Source organism: Sorghum bicolor, chromosome 10 (genome assembly GCF_000003195.3).
Source record: "Sorghum bicolor cultivar BTx623 chromosome 10, Sorghum_bicolor_NCBIv3, whole genome shotgun sequence".
Classification (NCBI taxonomy): Eukaryota; Viridiplantae; Streptophyta; class Magnoliopsida; order Poales; family Poaceae; genus Sorghum; species Sorghum bicolor.
The window spans coordinates 42,309,622-42,320,363 of NC_012879.2; positions in this window are offsets into that span (position 1 = coordinate 42,309,622).

The following is a 10,742-nucleotide window of genomic DNA, read 5'->3' on the forward strand; positions in this document are numbered from 1 at the left end:
TCTATTTCTGCAGGGGGTTATTAGGAAATAAGGAAGAAAGGCCCACATGTCAGGATTACATAGAGATATCAACGCACCGCGCAATTTTCTACCATCTAGAAGACTCCAGAAGCCACGAGACCGAAGCGGAGGCGAAACGGGGCCAGGACCTGGGCGCCCGCCCACCTGCCGAGCCCAATCAGGACTCTTTCTCTCGGGAGATCTCCACCGACCTATTGGATCTAGAATAACATAGTACCACCTCGCCTACCGACCCAAAAACGCATAGAAGGGGAGGACTATATAAGGAGACCCCCTGGCCCTTGGAGAAGATAAGAAATTATCATAGAGATTGAGGGGTGCCCTCGAAGGAAAACCTCTTCTCTAAATAATATTTCTTTTTAGGCTTAGCAACCAATGTAAAGTAGAAATAGATCTTCTAGTTTCTACTAGATTGAGAGAGATAGAGTGGAGGTGTGGATCGGAGGAAGGCTGGCCTATCGGTGTCTACTCCGAGTTGTACCTGCGGGATCAAGTCTCCTAACCCGAGGCTTGCTTCTAAGATTCTTCAGTAATTCGACTTCTAATACTAGTAAGTTCTTGTTTTATTGTTCTTTGGTTTATGAGTTTACTTTAATCCTCTTCTGGTTGAGTATTAGAGTAATCACTTGCTAGCGTAAACGTGGTGTTTAGGCTAGGGTACTCATAGATATCCCCTGACTAGCTGGACCGTGGTAGTAGCGAGGAACGTGATATTTCCGAGTTACCTTTGTATCCCATATCTACGTTAGCAGGACGGGTAGGTTTATAGGTGCGGGTCGAACATCTTTTGTGTTGTCTAGATTCCGTGAGCCTCCCCAATAGAACAGTAGATCATCCTTACCAAGGTTAGAACGAGACTACGGTTGCAGTCTTCTCTATACATCACTCACATCGAGAGACATTCTTTGTAGCCTAAAGGGATAGTAGCAATAGATTTGGTTAGTCAGATGCACCCTTTCTCCCAGTGGTAAAAATATAAATACGATAACTCTGGATAACCTCCCGGGTGAAATGCTCACCGATATCCGTGCGCTTGCGGATCATTTCCTTATTGCGTTGCCAAATATCAACACTCACCGATATCCGTGCGCTTGCGGATCATTTCCTGATGGCGTTAACAAATATCAACAAGCATTTCTGACGCCGTTGCCAGGGAGAAAGACGGTTTGCTGAGATAACTTTGAGTCTTGCTATTATCTTGTATTATACTTTTATTCTTTTATCTTTTTATTTTTTCCATGTTTATGGATAACTCAAATTCCACACCTCTTATTGAATTGTTTGCACCTTCGGAGACCAGCCATAGACCATGGGAGTCAACAAGTCCTTTCTTTGCCCCTAATTATGATCTGTGTCCAGAGTTGATTGCAATAGGTCAAAACCAACCCTTTTCTATAGCCGAGGTCCTATCTTTTAATCAAGAAGATAATGAACTTTTAGCTACACCTAGGGAATCTTTTAATCTTTCTATAAATTCTGGTTTAGACCTAGCCCTACAAGACCATGTTTTTCCTCGATATTTTCACATTGGTCTTAATCATATAACCTTTTGGTAGAGTTTTTCTTTCTTTATCTGTTAGTAAAGCAGGGTATGTCTTCATTCGTGGACATCCTTCTTGCACTAGTCTTCATAAAAAAAATCCTAGAGATAGAAAAGGAATCATGTCCCAGACGAGGAAAGGAAGTTTCAATAGCCGATTTCCAAACATTTCAATCCCATGATTCGGCTATCCAACCCAAACTAGTAGTGCTCCAAAATCGTCTAAGGGAAGAAGAAATTCTACCTTTGGAAATTCATTTTGGGATGAGCTTAAACTTCCTGCTTCATAAGAGACCTTTGAGTGCATATAGTCTGAACCTTCCTAAGAAGGGATCTCTTAGAAAGCATCTCAAATCCAATCCCTTTGATGGACATCTAGAAAGACTCAAGGATGGCATCTTAAGTGACGCAATAGAAAGAGAGCGAAGCCATTTAGAAGACAATCTCATCTTCTCCCCTTCTACGCCCACTTTTGATGACTCGTTCGAACCTATCTTTAAACCCATCCTTGAGCCTAATAATTTCTACTATGCTCTTTCTCTTGAACCTCCCGATGATCCTATGAATCTCTCTAGACATCCCATGCATAAGAGTCACCAAGACCATAAGGTGGATCGAGAAGAGCAAAATCAATGGCTAGAGGGCATTAAAAATCCATGTGCTATCACCATTGAATGGATGGACAAGGAAGAAGCCTTAATGGATTCTGACTTTGGCTCACTTTCAAATGGTGAGTTCTTGACTCCCTTTGAAGATGAGATTCATCCAACTACAGAAGAGGACATAGGCGAGACCAATCTAGGAGAAACTCCGAACATTCAGATTGGAGACGAAGATAACATCAATGAGCATGGAATTTATTTCATAGCCACTTCGTTTACTTCATGCTCATATGCAACATCTTCCCAATCTATTGGTCTCTCCAACATCACCACATTTGAGATCTCCAACCCCCTCTTCCTTCTATTTATATAAACTTTAAAAGGGCGGTTCTCGATGCATATGTCTATAATAAATATTGCAGATCTCGTTGAGTTGATCTTGATATAGGTCAGCGTTGGAGGGGAAACCACTTCGCCGACATAAATTGATGGTTTCCCAAGGACAAGCTTAGTATCCTAAAATAAGCACTGATCAAATCGTAACATGAGCTTTTAATTATTTGCAACATTACCTTGTGTATTGAGCATATAAGGATAATTGTAAAAATATTCCTTCGGGTATTCTTGTCACTAACCTTTCCAGGATTGGAGCAAGAAGATCGGATGAATGACAAGCACAAGGTATGTCCAACCAATCATCATACAACTTTGAATTAAATTCACCCAAACTTGAATTTTGCAAAATTCAAGCTTGGGGAGTATTTTACATAAAAACATCCTTTGCCATGTTGCTATGTTGGTTGTCCCTACCTTTGAGACATGCTTGATTTGTTAAAAATCACACTACTTCATCTCCACTTGAGTAGATCTCTATAAATGCTCTCATGCTACCTTTATTTGCTTTAGTATATGTCTAGGTTTGGAGTAGTTTCATTTATCTCTTAATAAGCATGGTGCTTAGTTTAGGAATGATGATCATACTTCCAAGGGATTTTAAATTAAGCATGGTGCTTAGGTTAAAATGCCCTCCTAAATCAAATTAGACATGGTGTCTAGGTTGATTTTTGAGCCGATAGTATGCTATAGTAGATATTCGATATTTTGTTGGACTAACCCCTGTAGGAAAACTTTCACTATCGACCTGGGAAGTCCTGAAATAAACTCACACTAGAGATAAAGAGAGAGACACATGAAGTTTAACAAATTACACAAGGAAGACATAGCTCATAAGAGATGATCCATGGATGGTGCCACAAACACGATACACAACCGCTAAGAAAGGAAAGCTTCCACAAGGTGATATTGTACCATCACTCTTTATGTAAGGTTTGACTATCACTTTTATAAGCTTCTCCTTGGTTCTGGCGTTCATATAAATAAAAGAGACAAACATGTATGATTTAAAACTCTAGATTAACCAACTCAATCGATTCAACATGTTTAGTCCTTCCACCTTTGTGATCCCACACTCTTAATTATATGAGCTAGAATGTTGCACACTCAATCTTTGTAAGATATATATAAAAAAATAAAGATAAAAAAACAAAAAAACATAAATATAGATAGATTATCTTTCCATTAGATTGAGCGATCTGATCCGACAAATGTTTTAAATGCTACACTCATGATCTTATTATCCATCAACTTTGTCTTGCTCACGATGCTTAAGGTTAGAGAAGAACAAATACACTTTTGGTTCTGTCAGTGTTTTCCACCAACACGGCCCATGCACTTGATCTCTGCCTTGTCTCTATGAGTAGGTACACTTTGAGCAAAACATGGAGGAGTTTTACAACTCCCAGACTCCACCAAGTGAAGGACCTGGATCTACGAGCACAAACACACTGAGCAGGATATTGCCAACGCCGCACTTCGAACTGCTAGGCAAACGAAGAACATGGGTGACACCGTGTCAAGAGGTGCAGACATCAAGGTCCACACTTGGATCAAATGACGCACCTAAAGAATGAACACAGTGAGAAGTCTTGTTCAGAAGACTTAAAACATTGAACCCTCGCCGAAAGGTAAAATCGGTAGTTATCCGTATTTATTCTTTCTGCATTTTTCCTTAAATTATTTGCTTCCCTTAATTAGCTTGTTTGTTAATCATCCTATCTTGAAAAGAAATTAAAAATGTTAAAAGCAGTAAGCCCCATGTGAGTATGCTCGAGGCATAAAACCCATAAGTATATTTACTGTGGTGGCGTAAAAATAAAATATTCCTATCCTATAAAAATGAAAATATAAAAATTTATGATCCTGCCAAAGAGAGTAACATTTATTGAGGAGGCTCAACATGATAAAGGCTAGATATTTATGTTAACACTTAACCAATTCCACAAAGCTTTGTTGTCTATTTGAGCTCTACAGAATTCAAAGATCAAAGAAGACTAGCAGACAGAGGACATCCTAATCGCTGTCAGGGTGCTGCTGACATTCAAATACACCTCCGCCACCTGCTAGCTACATTAGAAGAAATTACGTCAAAATCCAGCTTGGGGGAGAGCACCCCTATTTATCCAGCTAAGTGTTTCTACTCGCGTTTATACTTTACTCAAATAATAAAAAAGATGCATAATCATAAAAACCTAAATAAAGATTTTGTGCTTTTATATATATCTTTGCTTAGTTTGCTAAATAAATAAATAAATAAATAAAGTTTGCTTTGAACCCTCATGATAAGCTCTCACATGAAAATGATGAATAGTTGCTCTGCCATAACTAGTTCTCAAAATTGAAATCTCTCTCAAGTTTAGGCATGACTGTTATGAATTAAGATTTGCCCTAAACCTGAACTAGTGGGAAGAGTACCTGGTCAAAAGTCTAAGTCGTTAACAGATATGATATGGGAAGGTTGAGCTGATGTTTATCTGTTCCTAGAGATACTAGAATTTTACAGAATTTAATCTTTGAAAATCTTTAAAATGTTGCATGATGAGTTCCTATATGATGAGAGCTTAAAATCCTACCACAGCCATATATACATGCTTATTAGACTATGAACCATACATTTACTTTTACTGCTTATGAGCATTGAGTGTGGTCAAGCTGTGTAGACCCTTAGGAGCTTGCCATATGGTTAAAATCAAGATTTACTTGCACGTTCACTCATACATGCTGCTTCTACTCCGGAAGTACGCACCCACATACATCCACTCATTTCCATCTCTAGATTCACCCAAAATTATTCTACTCCTATCCAGGAGAGAATAGCCAAAAACATTATCCTATCCCTGCTATTCCCCGTGAAATAAATGCTCAAGATATTTTGGTTACTACCACTTGCTACATTATTCTAGGAGGGTGAGTGCTCTAAAAAAAAGTGAATACGAGAAAATAAAAAGGGGCAAGTGCCCGAAACCTCGAAGGAAAGAAAAAGTGAGACGAGAGGTAAAAATAGACAAGTGTTGTAGAATTAGGGGTACAAGATACCCACCTGAGAGAAAAGAAAAAGAAAATATAGAGCATCTCATTCTCCTCAAAAAGCTTCAAAGCGCAAGAAAGGTATGTATCCCCTTAAAAGAGCAAAAGTAGAATTAGACTTTCACCATTGTTATCACCATACACCATTCATTCGCCACACATGCACATCTTGATTTGACTTATTGACTTGTTTCTCTGGATCCGTGGTTTGACTATGCAATAAATGTCTTGTAAGTATGTATTATCTGTCTCCTAGCTATGAGCTCCAGATATCAAAACCTTATTTAGAGTAGGGTGAGAGAGAAGGCAATATCACTATGCCTCATACCAAAAATACCACATACTTCGAGAGAAGGCATATACCATTACTGCCTTGGAAAGGATCTAGAAATATCACAAAAGAGAGATTTGAGAGAGTCATACAAGGAATCTCTGAGTTTTATTTGAAAATCTGCAAAAACTCCAGAGCTATAGTTAATCAAAGAACAAGAGACATGGCGCTTGACTTGACCGTTCTATCTTTTAACTGCTCAAGACACAAGTGACGGTTGCAAGCCCCATGGTGAAAGGTAAAATGAGTAAGTTTTAAGTCTTAACAGTTTACTCTAACTCAGAGATGAGATCTTGCTTGAACGCATGTGTACTTTTAAGGCATGAAACCACTGCAGAAACTCTTGAGTCCATCCTTGCTCAGGGATGAGCAAGAGGTAAGCTTGGGGGAGTTGTTGACGGTCCTTAAGTACCTAATATAATCATCAAATAAATAAAGAAAAAGATCCAAATGCAACCAACACCCAGACTTAGGGTTTTATCTGACAGAATTCCATGAGTTTTGGTGTTTGTCTATTTCTGCGGGGGGTTATCAGGAAATATGGAGGAAAGGCCCACATGTCGGGTTTACATAGAGATATTAACGTGCCGCGCAATTTTCTATCATCTAGAAGACTCCAGAAGCCACGAGAACGAACGGGAGGCCGAGCGGGCCCGGGGGCAGGGCGCTCGCCCTCCCCCCTTGGGCGACTGCCCAAGTGCCTGAGCCAATCAGGCTCCACCTTGCGGATTATGCTCCACCGACCTAAGGGATCATGGAAAACCGTGCGATTAAGGTCGGTTTGATCCGACGGCCCACGTTCATTTGGAGGGGCTATATAAGCAGGCCCCCTGGCCCCTGGAGGAGGCAATCCCCATTATTCATTAGCATATTTTTCAGAGAGGATTCAGAGAGAGAGGTTCCTTTAGGGTTCCAACCTCATAGGGCTTAACATTCAATGTGAGAGTAGAAATAGTTCTACTAGATTGAGAGAGATAGAGTGGAGGTGTAGATCAGAGGAAGCCCGGCCTGTCAGTGTCTGGAGGTTGTACCTGCGGGATCAAGTCTCCTAACCCGAGGCTTGCTCCTAGGATTCTTTAGTATTTTGACTTCTAAATTCAAGTAAGTTCTTTGTTTTATTGTTCTTTGGTTTATGAGTTTACCTTGATCTCTTCGCGTAGAGTTTAGAGTAATCATCTCTAGCGTAAACGTGGTGTTTGGGCTAGGATACTCATAGAGATCCCCTGTCTAGTCAGACCGTGGTAGTAGCGTGGAACGTGACATTTCCGAGTTACCTTTGTAGCCCATATCCCGTTAGTAGGATCGATAGGGTTTATAGGTGCGGGTCGAACATCCTCTAAGGTGTCTAGATTCCGTAAGCCTCCCCAATAGAAAAGTAGATCATCCTTACCAAGGTTAGAACGAGAGTGCGGTTGTAGTCTTCTCTATACATCGCTCACATCGAATCACATTGTTTGTAGCCTAAAGGGTAGTAGCAATAGATTTGGTTAGTCAGATGCACGCTTTCTCCCAGTGGTAAAAATATAAATACGATACTCTGGATAACCTCCCGGGTGAAGTGCTCACCGATATCCGTGCGCTTGCGGATCATTTCCTGATGGCGTTAACAAATATCAAGAGGGTGTATGCTAGTTATAGGCTTGATTGATGAAATGAAGAACTAGCATGCATAGGTAAAGTAACTAGACTTTTAATTGTTTCACAAGTGGTACTAGAACCTTGCTTATAATGTTGATCTCACGGGGTGTTCTAGTTTTGTGAAAGTCTAGTTACTAATGGTGCTAAGGATGGTGCATATTGGCAACTCCGATTGGTATCACACTTCAAAGGTCCATTCTTTACACCTTAGCATCATTTGGTAGAAATTGACTCCTATATTTCCTATACAAGCATATGTGCATGCTCTCAAAATCCAAACTCTTAGCACATATGCAGGGGGAGCAATTGCTACCATTTTGGGTTTATGAAACTTGTCCATAACCTTTGCACATGGTAAAATGCTTGGGCAAGCAACATGAATCCAAGAAAATTTTATTGAAAAATCTTTGTAAAAAGGGTTGTCATCAATTACCAAAAAGGGGGAGATTGAAAGCCCTAGTTTGGTTTTGGATAATTGATGAAACCCTAGTACTAACCTCTATGCTAAGTGTGTGTAGACTTAATGAGGTTGGTACATGCCAAGTAATGGAGCAAGAGATGATCATGGTGATGATGGTGATGACCACAAGATGATCAAGTGCTTAACTTGGAAAAGAAGAAAGAGAAAAACAAAACTCTATGGAGATGAAGGCGAAGGTATTGCTTAGGGTTTTAGTTTTGGTGATCAAGACACCATAGAGGGTGTGATCACATTTAGGATAGATAGTCGTACTATAAAGAGGGGAATTCTTTGGCTAAGCGGTTATCAAGTGCCACTAGGTGTCATTGTTCATGTGCATGTATTTAGAACCTAGTGAGCTAACTTAACTCCTTCAAAGAAAATGATTGTGAAAATGCTAACACACTTGCACATATTGGTACACACATGGTGGTGTTGGCACACCTTAAGAAGGAGGTAGAAAGTTTCTTATGCGCTAGTAGAAAGTTTCTTGTATACTGGTGGAAAGTTTCTTGTTTGCCGGTGGAAAGTTTCTTGCGCGCTAATAGAATGTTTCTGACAGAAAACTCTTAGCGGACGCTCTGTCCTAAGGGACCGGACGCTGCCTTGGAGCGTCCGGTGCGCTCTCGGTTGCTGGCATAGGTGAGAGCTGTGCACCGGACGATCAGCACCGGTCGCTGGCCGAATGTTGTTCGTGCGTCCGGTGTCCCTAAGCTTTTACGGTGTTCTCTGAGTAAGCATCCGGTGGTCGCGTTCGGTGATCCTGTGTTTTTGACAAACTCTCTGCGTACGTGACCGGTGTGCACTGGACGCGTCCGGTATCTACTTGACCACGTCCGGTGGTTCAAATATGACCGTTAGAGATCAACGCACGAGATTCAAGTAGGGGACACGTTACTATTTATGGAGCACCGGACACTTTGTTCCAGCGTCCGGTGGCTTACCAGCAACACGTCCGGTGGCTTACCAGCAACGCGTCCGGTGGTTCCGGTTTTTGCCCAGTAAAAGAGCCAACGGCTCTATTTGTTTGAGGAGCTTATAAATAGTTGTTGGCCGGCTTGGGGCTCACTCTCTTGGCATTCTAACATACTTGACATCCTTGTGAGCCTAAGCAAACACCTCCCACTCATCTCCTTCATAGATTAAACATCTTTGTGAGATTGGGAGTGATTCCAAGTGCATTTGCTTGAGTGATTGCATCCAGTGACACTTGGGGATCGTTCTAGCTGTGGTTTTCTTGTTACTCTTGGTGGTTGCCGCCACCTAGACGGCTTGGAGTAGCGGAGGAGGATTGGCACGAGTTGGTGATTGTTCATGGCCATCTTTCGGTGATTGTGAGGGGTCTTGTACCTTCCCCGGCGGAGAGCCAAAAGGTAACTCTAGTGCATTGCTCGTGTCATTGAGTTACCTCACTTGTGGGTCGATTCTTGCGGTGTCCTAGTGAGGACGAGATTCATGCTACACCTCTTAGACGCCGAACCACCAAGTGTTGGTCGACACAATGGGGACGTAGCGTGCTGGCAAGCATGTGAACCTCAGGAGAAAATTATGTGTCTCCATTGTGATTGTTCATTGGATTTCTCCCGGTGATTGGACTTCATATTATTGATTCGTTTATTCCCTCTACGCAGCAGTATAAAGATCAAACCATCTTCCTTACATTCCCGCAAACTAGAGTAGCTTACTTACTTGTATAGAAACTTTAGATAGCTCTCTAGTGTAAGTAGTGACATAGCTCTTGTGTGCCTAGTGATCATATCAACTAGAATTGTTGGATAGGTGGCTTGCAAACACCCCATTAGAGCTAGAGCAAAATGCTATGCTTTGTTATTTACTAACCACTTGCTCTAGTGAGTTTGTAGAATTTTTAAATAGGCTATTCACCCCCCTCTAGCCATATTAGAACCTTTTGGCCGTGCCATGCCAAAACGCCGGGCCAACGGGCTGCGGGCTACATGGCCTTCTATAATTCGATCCGTTTTCATCCATAACTAAGACTTTTTAAACATGATCCTTGAACTCTAAGACTCACCAAACCCCTCTCAAACCTTGCTCTGAGCTGTTGGACCTACTCATCACATGTTTCGGATCTGGACTTTAACTATCTAGAGACTCCGAACCATAGCCCTAGCTCAATCCCTTTGCTGGTCGGAGACTGATGTCATCAACCCCTAACTTAACCCTTTACCTATGCTCTCTAGGACGATGACTCCAAATTTGCTTATCAACTCTCTAATCTCTAATCAAGCTATGTCAACTAGTGTCAACCCTAGTCAACTCTACAGTTGACAATAAAATTATTTAAGATATCATTCAGGAAGTACTCTATAACTCTCATAGGTTTATACCAACTTCCTTATGAAATTAAAAACCCCCAATATCAATCTCTTTTCTCTAAATCCAAAATCTTAAATTTAGTGTCGGACTGTTTGGTTTCCTGACAGATTGTCAGGTAATCATTTTTTTAGGTTTGGTTTAGTTTCCAAATTTTTTCAAGATTCCCCGTCATGTTGAATCTTTGGACGTCATTTTTCAAAACCCTGCTGCGGGTTCAGCCCTCCTACAGCCACTCCACTTCATGACCATTCTCCCTCTCTCCTCAAAAGAACTCAAGAACAAGGAAGAACTCGAGGGAGAAACAAAGAAAAAGAGAAGAAAAGGAAGAGAAAGAAAAGAAGATCATGGAGCATCATCTCAAGGAGGAAATGCACATAATCACCTCTATCT